At 41.1% G+C, this 20,086-nt stretch overlaps 1 protein-coding gene across 2 annotated transcripts in view; it reads left to right on the top strand.

The window, feature by feature from the left end:
- The first annotated feature begins 6,909 nt into the window (after positions 1–6,909).
- Positions 6,910–20,086, top strand: part of IL15 (interleukin 15) — a 77,071-nt gene continuing 63,894 nt past the window's right edge. For both annotated transcript variants that reach the window (XM_032412899.1, XM_032412901.1), the window contains exon 1: positions 6,910–7,048. The gene's annotated coding sequence lies outside the window, so the exon portion shown is untranslated. The remainder of the gene's footprint in view (positions 7,049–20,086) is intronic.

Raw genomic sequence — 20,086 nt, forward strand, 5'->3', positions numbered from 1 at the left:
AGGTGTCATCCTCAACCAGTCCACCATGTCACCTCCCACCTCGGCACCGGGGACCTCAGATTATCCCTTTCTGGCTCCAGTACCACTGTATGGCAATTCTTCCTCACCCATCATGGGCCACAGTTGGGTCTGTGTGCCTAACAACACTTTTCTAGCTTGTGATCAAGGTGTAAACATCTGCATCACCCCGTGCGTTCAATCATGCATGCTTGTCAGTCTTCAGTCCTCCCTGGGAGCAATGCCCCACTCATACGGAGACCTCCTAGCCGCCCTCAATGCTCCCCCGCGGCCATCCCTCTCATCATGAGCCTGCTGGCCGCATCAGGTGTTGCCCTCCACGCCACTGGCGTCGGGATGTTTCAGGTTCAGTACCAGGGGTTAACTCAACAACTCACGGTGGATTTTTCCACCCTCACTCAGTCGGCCCTGGCCCTGAAGCACCAACTCGATTCACTGGCCTCAGTGGTCCTCCAAAACAGGCGCGGGCTCGACTTGCTCACAGCCGCGCAAGGGGGCCTCTGCCTCTTCTTACAGGAGGAATGTTGTTTCTATGCTAACGAGTTGGGAGTGGTCCAAGAAACTCTGACCCAATTACAGGAACGAGTACATCGCCAGTGGGAAACACTCCAGCAGACAACTTGGTGGGATACCCTCTCACAATGGTTCACCCCCCTTGTCAGCCCCCTCCTATTGCTTCTCCTCATAGTGGCATTTGGTCCTTGTATTCTTAATGCCCTTACTAGGTTTATCACTACTCCAATTGCTAAAATCAGACTCCATTACTCCTTACTCACTATCGCTCCTTAGAAGATGAAGATGATGCCCTCTAAACTAGGTGATTAAAGGGGCATCAAAGGGGGGAATGATAAGGAAAATCTGTGTCCTAAGATGGCCGACCGAGCCAGCGAGAGAGTCCAGTTCTTGCCCCGGGGCTCTTCCGGGTTCTTCTCCCTGCTCTGCTTCTCGCACGCACCAATCTGGGTCCTTCTCCCTGCCCCGCTTCGCGCATGCGCCAAAAGTGCCAAGTATGCAGAAGTAGAAGTGTATAAATTGCCCCCTTTGTTTGTGCTCAGGGCTCAGACCTTTGGAGATCACTCTCCTCTGAGCCTGCCAGTGTTAAATAAACCTCCTATCCTCCAAGATCTCCAGGTGCCACTTGGTTCTTCTGTCGAGCAATCCAGTCCAGGTTCCATAACAGTACCTTAAATCATCTCTTGGTTCTGTTTAAACTTTCTCCCCTCTACTAGGTACCAAAACACTAAGACTGTTATATATCCCAAAGGAACATAGCAGATTTGGCTTCATTCCATGGAGTTACTGAGATCCAAAATAGAATGGTGTAAGTGTGCAGGATATAGCTTCAGAATCAGCCGTGATCCCATATGTCTATAGGGCCTTTGGTTAAGGACATCAATGCCCGATGCAGGACAAATATTTTTAAACGTGATAATAGCCTCCAGGCATACCAATCTCAAATAAATAAACATATTATCACAAAGAATTACTAAAATATGTATTATTAAAGAATATGTGATTCTTCTATACAAGACAAGAGAACAATGAGATGGATAAAGCTCCTAAGAAATGTTAAACATAGTAAGTAGGCTAGCAGCTTTCGAGAAATGGGCAAAAATCATAGGATGTGTGTTAAACATAGACAATACATAAGTAGCTTGTGAGGCATAGGCAAATTTATAAGATGTGTTAAATATAAATGGTAAGTTAGTAACCTGAAAGACATGTTAAAAATGAATGGTACAGGGGCGCCTGGGTGGCTCAGTCAGTTGAGCATCTGCCTTTGGCTCAGGTCATGATCCCAGGGTCCTGGGATGGAGCCCCACATCGGGTTCCCTGCTTAGCGGGGAATCTGCTTCTCCAACCCCTTCTCCCTCTGCCCTCCCTCCTGCTCGTGCTGTCTCTCTCTCTCTCTCTTTCTCTCTCAAATAAATAAATAAATAAAATCTTTTTAAAAAATGGATAATGAAATACATGCAAGAACAAACAAGAATACTACTTAGAGATAGAAAGGATAGAAAGTCATAGTTACGATTATGACTTTCTCAGCAGACATTTTTATGCACCATCTTTAAATTGGCCATTATTGGTGATATCCAGTATAGTCTCATTCCAGCCTCACATGTTCTGTGTCCAAAAAATGTAGGAGCTCATTGGAAATACACAGCTTCACTCCTATGTCTCTCTAATAGGGCAAGCGTGTGTTTTGGCCCTAGGTAACTTTCATCTTTGTACCCCATCCTTATTCACACCTCAACTTTGGTCTTCATCACTATGCCATCATCAGATAAGGATGATGTGGCAGAGAGAGAAAAAGAGACAGAGACAGAGAGAGAAGTTATATGAACATTGCATAACCCAGGATTTGGGGCTTGGGGTCTTCCACCCATGTACTCTTCCCTAAGTGTGTTTAACCTGGTGTCTGGTCTCTTCTTTTGCTTCTCATTGTGAGTTTTAGATTGATTTAATAAATCATGTTGTTTATCTTAATTTGGGCTGTAAGCATTTTCATTTTGGTTCTTCCAGGGTGGTAGCTGGAGGCCAGCATTTCATCACGGTCATTTCCCATACAACAATACCTATAATAACAAAACTAATGGTATTTTAACAGATGATTATGAGCCTTCTATTGGCATAGTTGATATTTGTCAGAGTGTTTCTGAAAATTGATTTTGATAAGTGTTTTGAAGACAGTTTAGTTTAAAAACTCAATGAAAAGTGATTGTAGTATTAGATATCCATATAGACCACAGAATTAAGTTACGTAAATTATCAAATTATTTCATGATACTTGCAAAGAACTATTATGTACATTTATACACATATACATATATAATATGAATGTATATGTGTATTTGTATATATGTTTATATGTGCATACATACCCACATATCTACATGTAGATCTGTAAGTTCTCAGATTTTGATTCTAGCAAGAATTTAAAACCGTGAAAAGACAGGTGAAATTATTTCTCACCAAAATAAATTCAACAAACTTTTGTTCAGGACCTGTTTGCCAGCCGCAGAATCAAAATCAAAATCAAAATCGATGTCATTCAACTTTTTTTTTTTTTGTCAGATATGTCAATATGCATCTACCTTTGCTATTAACTTTAGTTCACACCTTTTTGTTAAGGTGGTTACATGTTGTAAAAAATGCATAAATTTAAGTTATAGAGCTAATTGAAGAAAATATGTATTTTCCATATGTATTTTCCCCCTATCCGTGAGGAAAAGTGAAATCCCTTTTTACAGTTAATCATTGAAATAAATGCCATCACAAGTCATATTGTGTACATTTATGATACACTTTCACTATAAATCTAAGTAAGATAAGTAAAGTTTTTTGCTCTAGATTTTGATTAGCAAGTTCAGCCTTAAAAGATCATTCGGTACAGTGTCAGCATATGAAATGATCTCTTGGTTCTACTTAAACCCCTCCCCCCAATTGCTATCTATCCAAACGTTAAAGATTCTGTATACACTTAAGTACATTAAGAATTCAGTATGTTACAGTTTAACATTATAACATTATAACAACAGTTTATAATTCCCCTGCAGCTTGAAAGTAGGTGTCTTTCTCCTCCTTTGCCATGGGTACATCTGACTCAAACACAATCCGTGTCTCTGATAGGAACCAGCTGCTAGCTCCGCGGTGTCCAATCTGCAGCGGAGCTCCGCCAGCCTTTGGCCAGTCACTTTATTCAAATACCGATTTGTAGTGGGGCTGTAACACCCATAGTGGTTTCATTACAGAAATACAATGAAATCAGGAAGCAGAAATTCATGGAACTGATGAGTTTCCTTCCTAGTGGTGGCTAAAATTACTCTAGAGCAAACAAAATTGGACTGGGAGACACTGCCTGGAAGTCAATGCCTTCTTTCCTCAGGAATCCTTTGTTTTACAAGCAGCAGAGGGTAGTTGTCAATTCAGAGGGGGCAGCGGGTCGGGGTGTATACTTAAGCCAGGCCACCAAAGTTCAAATCCTTGCTGGGCTAGTCAGTTGTGTGGGACCTTAGGCAAGCCGTGTAATTTCTCTGGGCTTTGGTTTCTCCATCTGTAAAATGGGGATAGTTCATATCTCATAACATTGCTAAGTATTGCTAAAACAAAAAACAAAACACAAAAAAACACCAAACAAAAAAACCAAACAACCCCCAAAAAACAAAAACCAGAGTTGGGGGGGCAACCTTGAGCTAAAGCTGCATTTCAGGCATGTTTTAATCAAAATGGAAACTTGAGGGGTCTTGGGCCAGGTTTTTTAAAGACCAGAAAGTCAACCTAGTTCTTGGCCCATGGTTTGTTCTTAGGATCATAAATAAGGTCACAGTCACGGACTTTGAACACTAAATCAGATGAGCTAATTTTAACTTCTTCCACGTCATCTCAAAAACTATTAGGAAACATTTATTAGTAATTTCTTTTAAAGACAACTGCCCAATAGGCAACCATTGTCTTTGGAATGAAAAATTAGATATTAAAAATTTATTGAACTATGATTTTATTATTAATTCTGTAAATTCAAAGGATGGTTATTATAATCCCTCCTGTGAGGTTTAGTTAATTTTTACATCTCTCTACATTATAATTTTATGAGGTATCTTACAGTGGTTTCAAATTATTTCATCAATCTTTGTTTTTAATTTATACAGTGGAATTTACTTGTTCATTGGTGTGAGTAATTTTCAGTATCTTGCCAAACGCTCTGTGGCAACTGAAAATACAAGTTGCTTATATGAGACTCTTCTGTTTGAGTGCAGTGCAACAAAAACAAATTATGCTGAAAACCCAACATCATTGAATTGTAGGCACTTATGTAACTAATTTAAAAATACTTTTATTTTCTGTAATTAAGAAGACAAATTTGACCTACATTTTTGGGGGGCAAATAATAGGGCAAAGCATATCTTATGGCTAGAATAATTTTCAGTTTCACTGTATTATTACTTATGTTTTTTTTATCTCCCCAACTTGACCAAATGCTTTATATCCCATTCAGCCCATCTTGTTGCAGAACTCACATATATTAGAAGCTTGATCAATATTTATAGACCAATTTTATTATTCTTATGTGTTCAGATTGTAGTTTAAAACTCAGGTTTATGAAGAAAAGTCCCATCAGTTTCCCAGAGTGTTGTGAAAATCTCTCCAGGAACTCATGGTGATCCCATGTTCAAAGTGCACTGTCAGACATTGATGCTGCTCAGCCCCTGGGGGCAGCTGGAACCCATAGGCTAAGAGTGAAGAGCAGCTTTCTCTAGTGCCCCTGGGCAGCCCAAGCACAGCAGGGTTTGAGAGGTGATGATGTGTCCTCTGGCAACAATGATATCAGGCTCTGCTGGTTGATGCTAGGTGTAGCCAATAAGGTGTCTTACTGTCTGGACATCTATGTCGGCTACCGGCTGCACAGCACACAGCATCCGTAAGGGTGCTGAAGGAGGTATGGGAGGAGTTCACTTTGCAGGAGTCCAAGAAGCTCTACCATAGTCCAGGTTGATAAGACACAGATCCCCTTCTCCATTCCTAATCTGTATATTCATGTGTACACATACTGTCCTCCTATTGTGGCTACTATCTTTGCAACAATCCAATCCAGCTGCAGACCTGCAGTGAATGCCCATTCTGCAAATCAGAGCTTCAGCATATTGCTATGAAAAAGTCTGATTAGATTTGAGATCATTGGCATTATTACAAGAAAATTCAACATTACATTGTCTTGGACAGAAAAAAATGTTTAATTTCTTTAAATATAATTTCCAACCATGGTAAATTTTTGAATTGTTGTAAAAATGGTTTTTACATTTTTATATATCACCTTTTTTTGTTGAAAGTGACTATCTAGAGATCAACTTTTTCATAAAAATATGAAATTATTTTACGTGGAATTTTATGCATATTTAATATTTAAATCACTTCTAATATTTTTCTATTTTTTTAACACATAGGTAATTGTAAAGAAAAGGCAGTTAAATGTTTACTAAACTCCAGGGAGCCATATCATTTTTTCTGTGACATAACTGGAAAATTTGGGGAAGCACCTTCCATTAGGGATTTTCGGTGATTCATAGGTGTTCAAGTTTCCTCAAAGTGTTTTCAAAACTGGGCAAGGACTTTTCTGCTGACTCTGTGTGGCATAAGGATCACTCAGCTTCAAAGAACTTACTCCCTTCTTTCAACTGTAAAATACTCTAATACCATTTCACACGGTCCTATTTAATGGGGCCATGTGCAGTGTTTACACTCGAGTATGCACTAGACTGGAAAAGTGATCCACAGGCAGGCTCATTTCTGCCGGTTCACCCTTCGTGTTAACTGCCTTGGACAAAGTAATCATCCAGCTGTCTTATTCCGTCTTCTGCAGTAAGACCTCACCTGAGCCTTCCTTCTTCCAACCTGCGCTGCGGGCTGAGGGGTTGGTCTGGAGTAGCCGCCCAGCCCAGCCCGATCCTACTACACACTTTTCCCTTGCCTCTGGGCCACTTGCAAGCGCAACCACGCGCCCAGGTCTCCAGGCTTTTCCCGGGAGGCCTCCCGCCCTCAGCCAGGCTGGGTGGGTGCTGGGGGTGGTCTCGCAGACTTCTCGCGCTTTCCCTGCAGGTGCCCGGGAAGGTACAGGCACAGGCCAAAGCCGCCGTGCGGGGTTTCTGCGAGGCGGGGCCGGCGCTCCCTGACCTCCTCCTCCCTCCAGGTTCTGCGCCCCCGGACTTGGCAGTGGCAGAAACCTGCCGAGAGTCCCAGCCCAGGGGGCGGGGAACTTGGACACCTGGGGCAATCGTTCAGGGTCTGCTGCCACCTTCCCCTCCCCCAGCCTCCGCTGGGGATGTTTATCTTGCCCTGTGCTCCTTGCTCTTTTCTCTTTCACTTTTCTTTTCGCTGGGGGTTGGGACTCCCTGGGTTCAGGGCGCCCATGGGGAACCCCGGCTGACTCGCTCGTTGCAGTCGAAGCCCATCGCCAGGGAAGGGAGCCGGGTGGCCGCGCCCGTCCGGCTGCGCCGCTTGCCGCCCCCAGCCCTGCAGCCCGGACTCGATGGAGGTAGAGTTCTGCTACTTCGCTCTGGGAGGGGAGGTGGTGGTGGTTGAAAAGGCGATGGAATTTTCCCCGAAAGCCTACGCCTCGGGCCTCTCCCAGCTCCGGGCGGACCCACCCGTTTCCCGCCACCAGCTGCGGGTCGCGCCGCCCCGCCCTGCCCTCTCACGGGGAACACTTGACCGCGACTTCAGTTTTCGGTTGCACTACGCACAGAGGTTTTTCCCCTGCTGACCCTTTATTCCTTCCGTGCCCTCTGCTCGCCATCCTCCACTTTCAGAGGTGCGCAGCTTGCTCGTCCGCTTGCGGGTCCCGCGCCGCTCCTCCGTGCGCTCGCGGTCTTTCGGTATTGCAGGCAGCGGAGTGGCGGGAGGCAGCGCCCGGCGCCGGGCTCTCCCCTCCGCTGACTCTGCAGCTGACCCGCGGAGAGCGAGGGACGTGCGTCTGGCTGCCCCCGCCAAGCTGCCGGTTTCGGAGAAGACGCCGTCTGGCAGCACGGAGCGCTGAGTTCTGTACCTAACCGAGCTCAGAGAGTTCAAGAAAGGTACCGCAGCTCCCCGCTTCTTCCCTGCCGCCTCCCAAACTCCCTGTCGGTGGGCGCAAAGGTGTGTAGGGCCCTGCGCGTCTGTCGCTACCTTTGTTTGCAAAATCGAGTTACCCTCCTCTTCTTGGATAAGGACCCTTGTCCTCCTAGGGAGAGGAACTTGCAGAAATGGTTACTGCTGGGCAATCAGGCCTGGGTCTATATTCTCACTTCCAACCCTGGACAAGCCACTCATCTCTTAGAAAAGCAGTCTTAGTAACTTGGAAGAGATGCAGGAGACTTTAATTGCAATAAAACCCTTATCCAAGGTGGATTTAAATGAAAATCTGGTTGATTTTTTCCAACTGAGATTGCATTTTGCGAACGGATACGATTCATTTTAATTTATGTAATGCCGTGCATTTAAGATTTTGATAACTTCAACGTAGATAAAGCAAGGTTATTCTTAAACGATGCGTATTAACAGATTCTTAAACAGGGTGAGTCAGAAGTTTCAAAACTGGAAGTAAAGTGGTTGTCGTTAGCTGTTTTCCATTATGTTTTTTAAAGCTACTTTCTAATGTTATGACACGGGTGATGACTTGTAACTGATAGGCATCCTCATCTTCTCAGTGTGCCTAATGAGGTTTTACTGACTTGACTGAATGAACAGATTAGATCTGGATGGTTGTGGCATCCTGCAGTGGGATGGCTGTGAGGGGGACTGTTCTACTGAAAGCAGCAAGGTGATATATGGATTCAATTTTTAAACTCCTGTTGTTTTATTGAAAAGCAGTGTGGTGGGCAAGGTAGACAGAGGAAGGTGGTACAAAGGAAAGAACATAAAGAGATATAAAGGAAGGGACTGAAAAAAAAAAAGCAACAGGCTTCTTAGATTTAAAGTGACGAAGAATTTAAAATTTTATGTAATCAAGTTAAGAAGTCTCAGAAAGTTCTAAAGGTTTGTTATGATTGTGTTTTAAGGTCACATTCTTCCATCTCTCCCTGTGTTTTCTCCTCTCAAAGTTTTAGTCATACTCAGAATGGCTGCAGTATCATCTGCTCTGTGACAGAGTGACACAGAGGAGATAGGTTGGTCACTGGTCCTGAAGCTCTAGTAAGCAGTGTTCCCATACTTTGTTTTTTTAACTTATTATTAATCTATTAATGTATATATTATTTTTTATTAAGTAAGCTCTACACCCAATGTGGGGCTCGAAGTCACTTCCCGGAGATCAAGAGTCACATGCTCTACTGACCGAACCAGCCAGGCGCCCCTTCCCATACTTTGGATTCACTATTCTCCGACAGTCTGGAGTAGGAACTCCAGAACCTGGTTTGAAGTTGTAGTCCTGAAATTTGGAATTTTCCTGCAGATTTTGGTGGGCTTAAAGAAAATGATTTGATGCTTTTTGTTTTCACCCATGAGATTCAGTTATAAATGTCAGCAGCTCTATTGCAAGACATACTAGTTGTTAATGAAATACATGTTTATCAACTTCTATGAAGGAGGGAGAAAATCAGTGGTTTAAAGTTTATTGAAACAGAGTTTGATAATTAGAGGATTTTAAACCCCAGGAGGTTCTCCATTTCAGGTTTGCTGGCTCTGAGTAGATTTCAGGAAGGCTATGATTGAAGCCCTGAAATGTTATGGATAAGTGGATTTTTCTTAGGAAAATGTCCACAACTCTAATTAGGTTTTTAAGTGGGTCTTGAACCACAAATAGTTTTAAAAACATCTTAAAACTTAGAAAACTGTCCTTTTCTTCATTTATCTCTTAGAGTTTACTGTTAAGTTTGCTCATTAGGTAGCTATTCTTTTGAAGTTTAGTTAATGATAATACAGAGAGTTCTGTCTTTCTGCCAGCAACTTGAATTATGGGAAATAATATGAATTATAGCTGATAATTGTTGAGTTCTTATTATGTACTGGACGTTGTTCCAAGTATGTATTTTTAAAAATCATCATAATAAAGTTATGTGGTGGTAGGGACTATATTATACTGCTGAGAAAATTGAAGCATAGGGTAATAAATAACTTTCCCAAAGTTACAGAGCTAGTTAAGTGGTAGAACTGAGGATTTGAACCCGGACAGATTTAAGATCACGGGTATTTAGGAAGAATGATATTTCCATATAAGTATTTCCCACAATTTGGCGGTGACAACTAACCACGACTTCATTTTGATGGACGCAGTGTTATAATGATAGAATGTTGGTTTTCAAGTAACACTGCTTATATAGTACTTGCATGATTGACATCAATCATTAATTATATATTTAAAGATTAGCTTTATGATCAACTAGTATTCACATGAGTGTCCATATGTGTTTGGTTCCTTGGAGAAACTTCTTTCATGGTTCCTGAATGAAAACATTAATTTGCATCAGTTTTTGCTGATAGGGCTTGGCATAGGTACATGTGGATTGATCTGTATGCTGAATTTATCCATCTCCCTGTCCATTCATCCATCCAAGTGGAAAGCTGGGGTTCATGGAGAGATCAGAACAGAAGCCTTTCCCATTATATCACAACCGAGGTGGTGTAGTCAACTATTTGAGAAGCTTTTTCAGAGGCTTTATGGTATGAAGGTTGGCAAGAGGCCAGCTGCTTTCCTTAGTTCAGTATTAGCTCTTTGGTTTACTTACACAGTGATTGCAGATTACTACATGAGGCTATTGAGATTGAATAATGCTTAAGTGCTTGCTGCTATCCTATTTGAATGGATTGAGTGTAAAAATTCCATAGGGAAGTTGGAAGAACCTTTGTGGTTTTAGCTAGTCCTGCAGTATATTCACTACTAGCTATTTAATGGTGAATTTTACTAATCATTATTATTATTATTTTTTAAAGATTTTATTTATTTTTCAACAGAGAGAGAGAGACAGCGAGAGAGGGAACACAAGCAGGGGGAGTGGGAGAGGGAGAAGCAGGCTTCCCGCTGAGCTGGAAGCCCGATGTGGGGCTCGATCCCTGGATCCTGGGATCATGACCCGAGCAGAAGGCAGACGCTTAACAAACTGAGCCACCCAGGCGCCCTTTACTAATTATTATTAATTATATATTTATTATTTTGCTTTACCTTTTTTTTTTTCTTCAAGTTCCTCACTACTGGAATCGGATGTAGGAAATAAGAAGCTCTTTGGTCTCATTTCAATTCAGCAGTGTTATTCGTAGTCGTTTTATATCTGGAGGCAGGGTATACATATACATATATTTTTCAGTGTTTTATCCCACTGTGACTCTAGTAGTGTCTTGTGGGTCATTTTCGAAAGGACCAAAATATACATATGTACATATATGCATATGCATATATGTATGGGTGTGTGTGTACAAAATGTATATTTTGTATATAGACCATATAAAAATGGATAAAAAAAGTCTGAATGTGTATTCGCTCATCATTTTCTAGTAATACATAGTTGCTTCTTCTCCTGATGCTAAGGTTTCTCCAAGTGCTAACAGACTGCAGAGGGGATCAGGAGAGTGACAGAAAGTATTTTGTTAAATAAAGGAATTGAAACTGAAAATGATCCTACAAGAAGAAAATATGATGGTTGTAAGGTTGGTGGGGGCGGGGGGAGCTCTACTTATCACAGTGGCACAGGAAAGAAGCCCTGTGATACATTCAATAATCCCTTGTATCATTTCATTCTCACTGGGCATTTTGCTTATATGCCTTCTAATAGAAATTCAAGAAATGAAATACCCCTTGGGCACTGTTAGCTCTGACCTCTAAAATATTCAATTATTCTTTAATTGAACATTTTATAGTTAGAAAGTTTACAATATGTTTTTCCAACTTCCGTGTTCTTCTTACTCTTCTGCAACAAAAAGTATATACATTTAAATTTAATTTTTAAAATAATTCTGTTAAAATTATCCTTTATGTTATTTTAAATATTAGTACACAGGTAACCAAAGTAATTCATTAACTTTTGATAAGTAATTATGAGGCATAAAACTAAACTATACTGGAAATGTGTATCATACATGTAGGTATGGGTAGTGTTGATATCAATGCTTTCCTGAAAGAAGTTTCTCTAATATCAGTTTTTCAAATTGCCCCTTTATTTGGCACCCTGGGGAGGCAAGACATATGGTGAGATTCTGAATGGGAGAGAGATGTGCCTTCCTTTGGTAAAATGGGTGAAGGGTAATTATGAAAGGGGAAGTGGGAAAAGAGAACTTGCCAGAAACTGCTTGCTGTTGGCACATTTCAGGCATATCACTTATAAAAAAGGGTTCCTATGGAAATAGTGGATCCGGAAATTGGTTCCTTTAGAACTCTCTATATCCATACAGCCCTTGGAAAGCTGTGGGGTTCCCCAGGGGTGCCTGTTTTTTACTTTGAAGATCTCTGATCTGGTTCAGCCTGTTGCCCGCCCTCCTAAGGTTGGTTTGTAGATTGCCAGGGCTCATTTTGCTTAAAACAGAGACTGTGTGTGTGTGTGTGTGTGTGTGTGTGTGTGTGTGTGTGTGTGTAGGGGAGGGAGGGGTAAAGAACTGGCAGCTGCAGAGGCTTCCCACTGAGAGCGGGGGTTGGGGGGGGAATAGCTTCCAGCCAGGCTTGGGGGATTGGATAGCCTTCCCAGCCTGGGCTCCTCTTCCATGCTAGTTCCAGTCACACTTCTCTGTGCTCTAGACACACTTGCTATTCCTGCTCACTCCTCGTCATCCTTCCTGCGCCCTGCTGAAAGCATCCGACCTCCATAACTGTTGCCGCCCCTTTATACTGCCCAGGTGGAATTATTTTTTCCCTTGTATGAAGAATTTCTTTGTTGCTGTGATAACTTTTGTCTCTGTAAGTTCATCTTGTTATGTGTGTCTCTACAGTCACATTTTGAATAAAGTATTGACAGTGTGAGCCCAGCCCAGGGTTGGTCACATGGTTGATTTGTATTGACTTCAATGAGAGTCAGGACATTCAGCAGTTTGACAACTAAGCAGAGGAGTGTAAAACAGGTAGAAAACAACAGAGCAAAAACAATGATGGACTATTATAAAAACAGTATTTGGGGGAAATCAGTCTGGGGTAGGATTTATTGAAGAAAAAACAAATTGGAGATAAGGAACCCAGCCAGAAATCCATTGCAGTCCTTCAGCCGTGCAGTCTCATTCCTGTTATCTGCTCAAGGACAGAGCCTTTAGTAATTCATTCTTTCTATCATCAATTTTTGTCTCTCTGTAATGGGTCTTTCCCATCACTATAATTTCTCCCATAAACAACAACAAAAACAACAAACAGCTGTCTTTGGCCTCATGTTTCTCTCCAGCCACCACCTGGTTTTTCGGTCCCCATTTTCAATTCTACTTTCTGTCTCCAATTTCTCTCTTCTCACTGTCTCTTGAACCAGGCAGGCTGTCATCCCCACTACTCCACTAAAACTGTCCTTGTCAGAGGTACTAAGCCCCGCCATGTTGGATTCCGCGGTTAGGGCTTGATTCTCTTCTGGTGCACTCTTTCAGCAGAGTTTTTTTCAGAGTTTTTCATTTGGCTTCCAGGCAGTCCCCCCTCTCCTGCTTGTCCTTCTGCCATACCATCACCTATTTCAGTCTCTTGCTGGTTGCGTTTCCCTAACCTCTAAACAGAGGAGTCAGCGGGCTCAGTCTCTAGGTCCTTTGTCTGTGTAACTCACTCCCTTGGTGATCTCATCCAGCCTCGTAGTTGTTAATGCCTTCCTAGAGTGGTGATTTCTATATCCGGTCATGACCTCCCCCTGAACTCCAGACTCGTATACACAACAGTCTAGTTAGTATTCCTGAGGAGGTGTCTAGGACTCACTGGATTCCTGGCTTAACCCCCAAACTGCTTCTTCCACTGTCTCCCTCCTCTTACTTGGTGGCAGTTCCATTCTTTGAGTTGCATAGATAATCACTTAGTTCATCTCAGAGGTGTCCTTACTTCTCTTTTTTTCACCCCCCACATTTTAATCTGCCACCAGGTCGTTTAGCTGTCCCTTCAGCGTATATCCCACATCTGACTTCTCACCTGCTTCACTGCTGCCACCTGTATCCAAGCTACTCTTGTCATGCCTCAAGGTATCACTGCAAGATTGGTCTCCCTGCTGCTATACTTGCCCCTCCCCCCCAGTCTGTTCTCAGTGGGACACAGCAGCCAGAAAGCTTCTGTTTATTTGCCCTGCCTGCATTAAACAAACAAACAAACCCACAAAACAAACAAGCAAACCCTCAAAACAAACAAACAAACTCCCAGAAACCGCTGGCTTAACAAATAGTAATTTGTTACTTGTCATGATTCCGCAGTCTGGGCTACATTCAGCTCCTTAGCTCTTACTAGGCCCCAGGGGAGGAAACATTCCGGAAGGTTTCTTCATTCCTACGTGTGGCACCTCATCTGGGCTGGCTGGAAAGTTAAAGCCCCCTCCTTTGAGTCTTTCTTTCTTTTCCATAAGAACTAGCTCTTGTCAGCAGCTGAGTAAGCCACTTCCTGCTCTGAGTTTGGGATCTAGGGACCTTTTGTGTCCTTCCTTTTGTTTACCTGGTGGTGAGTTTTTTGTGGGTTTTTTTTTTTTTTTAAGTACAATTTCTTTTAAATCTTGAAGGCTTCCTATAAATTTTATTGAGGTTCACTCCCTTAGAGAAGGACGTACCCATTAGACTCTCATGACACACCCCTCTTTACTTTGGCTGCAAGTCAGAATGCTGTAGGAGAAACCCTTTCAGAATGCTGTAGGAGAAACCCTTAAGGTTTTTCGAAGCATTTTTGTCCTGCTGACTGGGTCTATGAGGCACTACCTTCATCTAAGGTCTTGATGAGGCATCTTCCAGCCACGCACTTGATTTGATCTTTAACCTGAGAGCACATTGTGCTAATAGACCTTGGATTTGAATTTTGTCCTAGGACTGCTTCTTTCTTTAAGAATCTTCTGCTGTCTGGAGAGGCAAGAATGACAAAAAGTTTTCTTTTCTAAGCTGGCAAATCCTGGGTTGAACAATTTTCTCTAAATCCCACTTGAACACTTTAGTTCATCTTTGTCTTCCTGTAATCAATCTTGGGCAGCTAAATGGAGCCAGTTATCATGCTCAGAAATCTTCTTAGTCAGGTCCACAAGTACATTAGATATATTTTCTTTCTTCTGTATTATTGCAGTGTTGCCAGGCATTTGGCCACAGTGTAATGTGTTGCCCTCTCTCCAGCCACCAGTAAGAGGTTCATCATTGCCTTTCTAACTTTGACTAGAAAGAGTAGCTTTGCTGCATTTCAGGTGTCTACCCACCACCTGATCTCATTAACAGTTTTAGTATCAGTTTTTAATTGCTATGTGATAAACTCCTCCAAAACTTCATGGTGTGAAACAAGAACCATTTTATTTGTTCAAGGTTTGGAGGTTAGAAATTTGGACAGGACACGGTGGTAATGACTTGTCTCCATTCCACAGTGTCTGTGGTCTCAGCTGACTCCAGTGTCCAAGAACTGTCTGAGATGGCTCAAGACGTTGGGTCAGGCTGTTGGTGGGTTCTTTCATTCTATTACACTTGGCCTTTCCAAATGGCTAGATTGGGCTTTCTCATAACCTGATGGTCTCAGGGTTGTCAGACTTCTTAAATAGTATCCAGCTTCCATAAAAGAGGAAGTGGGAGCTGCAAATCCTTTTAAGGCCTGGGTATAGAATTCCCAGACTTTACATTTGTTTCATTCTGTTGGGAATAGCAAGTTAGAAGGCCATCCCAGATTCAGTGGGAGAGGACATAGACTCTACCCCTCGCTAGGTAGCTTGTCATGCTTGTTCAACGAGGGATGGTGCCGATGATGGCAGCCATCTTTGGAGATGATCAGCCACACATTGTGATCCTGTTAAAACATTAATTAGGTCATGCTCCTCCTCCATTCAAAACCCTCCTTAGCCTTTTCACCTCACTTCTGTAAAAGCCAAATTCCATTGCAAAGGTCAGTAAGGCCCTAAGTGATTTTTATCTCTGTTATCTTACCTACTATTCTTCCACTATTTCAGTCACACTGACAACCTTTCTCCTCATCACACATACTGCTCTGTTCTTATCGAAGTGTCTTGAACTTGCTGTTCCCCTACTTAGACTGCTCTTCTCTCAGATATAGCCTATTCCCTTACCTCATTGGCTTGGTTCAGTATCCCATTTGTGGTGAGGTTTTCCCTAACTCATGTACTTCCTGTTGCACTCCCATCAGCACTGTGTTTAAACTCTCCTCCATACACCTATAACTATCTGACATACTACTAGGTTTATAACTACTAGGTTTATAATACTTTCCAAAACTCTTAGGGTCAGATATGTTTGGAGTTCAGATTTTTTCAGTTTTTGGAAAGGTAACAGTTACTGACTGAATTATGTGTCCCTTCCTACCCTACCCTGAAACCCCCATGCAAGAGAGGCTTACTCTTTTAGAAACTTTCAAATATGCAATACAGTATTAACTATAGTCACCATGCTGTACATTACATTCCCATGGCTTATTTATTTTATAACTAGAAGTTTGTACCTTTCAACTCCTTTTACCCATTTCACCCATTCCTCAACCCCCTGCCTCTGGCAACCACCCATCTATTTTCTGTATCTATGAGTTCATTTTTATTTATTTATTTTTTTAATATACCAGTCTTTAAAGAGTCACTTCCTCTGTGAAGTTCTCCAGGCAAAGCCCCAACTTTACCTCCTCTCAAGCCCCCTAGAAATATTGACTACATTTCTCCTTTGTTTTTGTCCCCTCCTGATGGGTACCTCTCTAATAGTATCGGCAGTATTTTATTATATTGACTTGTTTTCAGATTGATTTTCCTCTTGAGTGAATGATGAAAGTGGTACCAAGAATGACAAGAATTGTGATGATGGAGTTGGAAGGGCTGGAGTTTGGGAAACGCAGCATCCTTGTGTGCCTAGCACCTTGCCTGGCACATAATCGATCTTTAATAATGTTATTTTTGCTGTCCATATCTATCACATATTGCTGAGGGGCCAAGTGATAAAAGGTTTTGAGAAAAGGAGTTTGACTAGATTTGACCGGAAATAAATCATCAATGATCAGATAGCTGTTGGAAAACCAATACCAGCATATTGTCAGGGTCAGGAAGGGAAATAGAATTTCCTGAGGATCTAATTTGGGCCAGACTACTGATAGAATCCTTACATTCATTTTTAGGATGATGCATATGAGCTTTTTTAGATCAGCATGAGCCTATTAGAACTAAAAAAAAGAGGGAGGTGCTGTTTAATATTTTGTGCCAGTTTTTATTGAGGGGATCATTTTATAAATTGCAAAGTAAATCCTTCAGTAAATGAAAGGAAATAGAAACAAGACACACCCTATTCTTTAAAATTTTTTAATAGAAATTTTTTCATTTTCTTAATTCTATTTGCCAATTATTTTGAAAAAAAATATTTCAAAATACAAAAAAGATGAAAAAAATTTTGTAAAAATAGTAGTACTATTAATATTTAATTTATTTAGTGCTCCTTCTCCTGAGAATCCAAGGAAACAAATACATAGACATAACAACTTTATTATGTCACTTTAAAATTTGCAGTAATCCCAGATGTCAGATTTTTAAGAATCTGTATTTTATATCATTAGACTTTACCCCTGGACTCTTCTCATTGTTTTGTGAAGGACTTCTAAAACTTCAGACCTGTGGTTTTATGATGGCTGATTTAGATTTGATATTGAGGTATCTCTCTTCTAAACCTTGACCTTTCTTAATTCAAGACACATTACTTTTAGCCTCTGCAGTTTATAAAGTATTGGCTCCCAGGCTATGGTTTTGAATCAAGTAGGCTTACAACGGACCAGAAACCTTCCTAAAAATAGCAAATATTTATTGAGCACTTTTTCAGTGCATGGCTCTTTGCCAAGTGCTCTTACGGATAAAAAACTGAACCAAACATAATTCCTTTCAGCAACTCATTATCTACTGGAGCAGTTAATATTGGTATCCGAAGAGCTGAGTCATCCAGTATACTTATACTGAACAGCTGTCCATTCTCTAAACATGCTGTGCTTTCTGTCATTGCAAAGCATGTGGACATGCGCGTCCCTCCTCGGGAATGCTTTATTGCATCCAGTATTTTTTCCTATACCCTTTCTTCTGACTCACGCACCTGGTCCAGAGGTTTCAGTTTCATATTGTTTCTCGGGCAGATTTTCCTAAACTTCCAAGATTGGATTAGGTATGCCTTGTTCTTTTTTTTTTTTTAATTCAGTTAATTGACAGATAGTGTATTGTTAGTTTCAGAGGTAGAGTTCAGTGATTCATCAGTTGCATTATTAATACACAGTGCTCATTACATCATGTGCCCTCCCGTATCCCTTGTTCTTAACTTTATTTAGTAAATATTTCAATAGTTAGCATTTATTGTTGGCCACGTGCCAAGCATTTCAACTTGTGGAATCCTTGTAAACTCCTTGAGGTGCTTTTCTCACTGCTTTTCAGGTGACTCAGAAGCACCAAGGGTCCAAGCACACCTTGTGCCCAGGGTCCACAGCTAAGTCTCTCTCCAAAGCCTGTATGCTTCACCTAGCATGTGCTATTTCATTGGAAAAACTAAGAAGAGGCATAAAGATTAAAAGGGAGGCGGTAGAATTATCATTATTTATAAGTAAAAGCCATGAAAATTAACAAGCTATGAAAACTAATAAGCAAGTTCAGCAAGACAGCTAGACAGAGTAACAAAAACTCAGTAGCAGTTTTTAACACTAAATGAAATATCAGCTAACATAACAATAAAACGCAGGGCACAACCGCCCCCACCAGGAAGACATTTATCATAATCAAATGGGATTTACTTGAGGATTGTATGGATAGTCCAATATTAGAAAATCTATCAATATAATGCTAATGGATGAATGTAGGAGAAGTTATTATCAGCATTTGGATAAGAGCTTCATGAGATTAAATGGGATCTTCCAAATGCGTGAATGAATGAATGATATCTGGTAAATAATCTCTAGTGAATGTCATTCTTTAATAATTTTATTTATTTATTCGATAGAGAGAACTCGAGTGAGAGAGTGAGAGAGTGAGAGAGAGCCCGAGCAGGGGAGAGGGGCAGAGGGAGAAGCAGACTTCCCGCTGGGCAGGGAGCCCAATTGGGGCTGGATCCCAGGACCCTGGGATCATGACCTGAGCTGAAGGCAGATGCTTAACTGACTGAGCCACCCAGCCGCCCCTAGTAAATGTCATTCTTAATAAAGAAATTTAAAAAGCACTTCCTTCAGTTTTGGAGAATGATGAGGATGTCAGTATCCACACAACTATTTAACAGAGTACTGAAAACAAAGATAATAGCCACTCATTTTTCCTGAGTACTTACTATGTGACAAGCAGTATTCTAAGTGCTTCGTAAGTTTTGCTTATTTAAACGACCAGAAATGTTAAATTCTTTACTTATCTTTGCTTCCGATATCTTTTTGCTTTCTCCAAAAATTACTTCAAACGGGCCATAAAGGGTGAATTTTTCTGACGTCTTGTGTACCTGTGAATATATTAATTTTGCCTTCACATGTAAATAATGATTTACCCAGATATTTAATTCTAGGTACAAAGTTATCTTTTCTTCAACATTGTGGGGACTCTGCTCCATTATCTTGCATCTGTTGTTCAAGAAGTGTGACATCATTCTGACCTTTGTTTGCTTTCACTCTAATAAATATGGTTGAAGTTTCTCTTTGGCTTGAATTCTTTTTAACATTCCAATATAATTAATATACAGGGTTATGAGGTTCAGGTGTACAATACAGTGATTCAACAGTTCTATACAGTACTCAGTGCTCATCATGATAAGTGTACACTTAATCCCCTTCTCCTATTTCACCCATCTGTTTATTCTCTATAGTTAAGAGTCTGTTTTTTTTTGTTTCTCTTCTTTCTTTGTTCATTTTTTTTGTTTCTTAAATTCCATGTGTGCGTGAGATCATATGGTATTTGTCTTTCTCCGACTGACATATTTCACTTAGCATCATACTCTCTAGCTCCCTCCATGTTGTTGCAAATGGCAAGATTTCATTCATTTTTATGGCTGAGTGACATTCCATTGTATACATGTATATCTCTATATATCTATTTATATATCTATCACATCTTCTTTATCTAATCATCTATCAATGGCCACTGGGTTGCTTCCATAATTTGGCTATTGTAAATAATGTTGCAGTAAACATTAAGGGTGCATCTATCTTTTCAAATTAGTATTTTCATATTGGAATTACTGGATCCTATGGTAATTCTAGCTTTAATTTTTTGAAGAACCTCCATAGTGTTTTCCACAGTGGCTGCACCTGTTTACATTCCCACCAGCAGTGCAAGAGGGTTCCTTTTTCTCCACATCCTTGCTGACACTTGTTGTTTCTTGTGTTTTTGATTTTAGCCATTTGGGCAGGTGTGAGGTGATAACTCACTGTGATTTTGATTTGCATTTCCCTGATGATCAGTGACGTTGAGTGTCTGTTCATGTGTCTGTTGGCCACTTGTATGTCTTCTTTGGAGGGCTTGAATCTTTTCGGATGCCACTAAAATATGCCTGGCTG

Source organism: Phoca vitulina, unplaced genomic scaffold (genome assembly GCF_004348235.1).
Source record: "Phoca vitulina isolate PV1807 unplaced genomic scaffold, GSC_HSeal_1.0 scaffold14, whole genome shotgun sequence".
Classification (NCBI taxonomy): domain Eukaryota; kingdom Metazoa; phylum Chordata; class Mammalia; order Carnivora; family Phocidae; genus Phoca; species Phoca vitulina.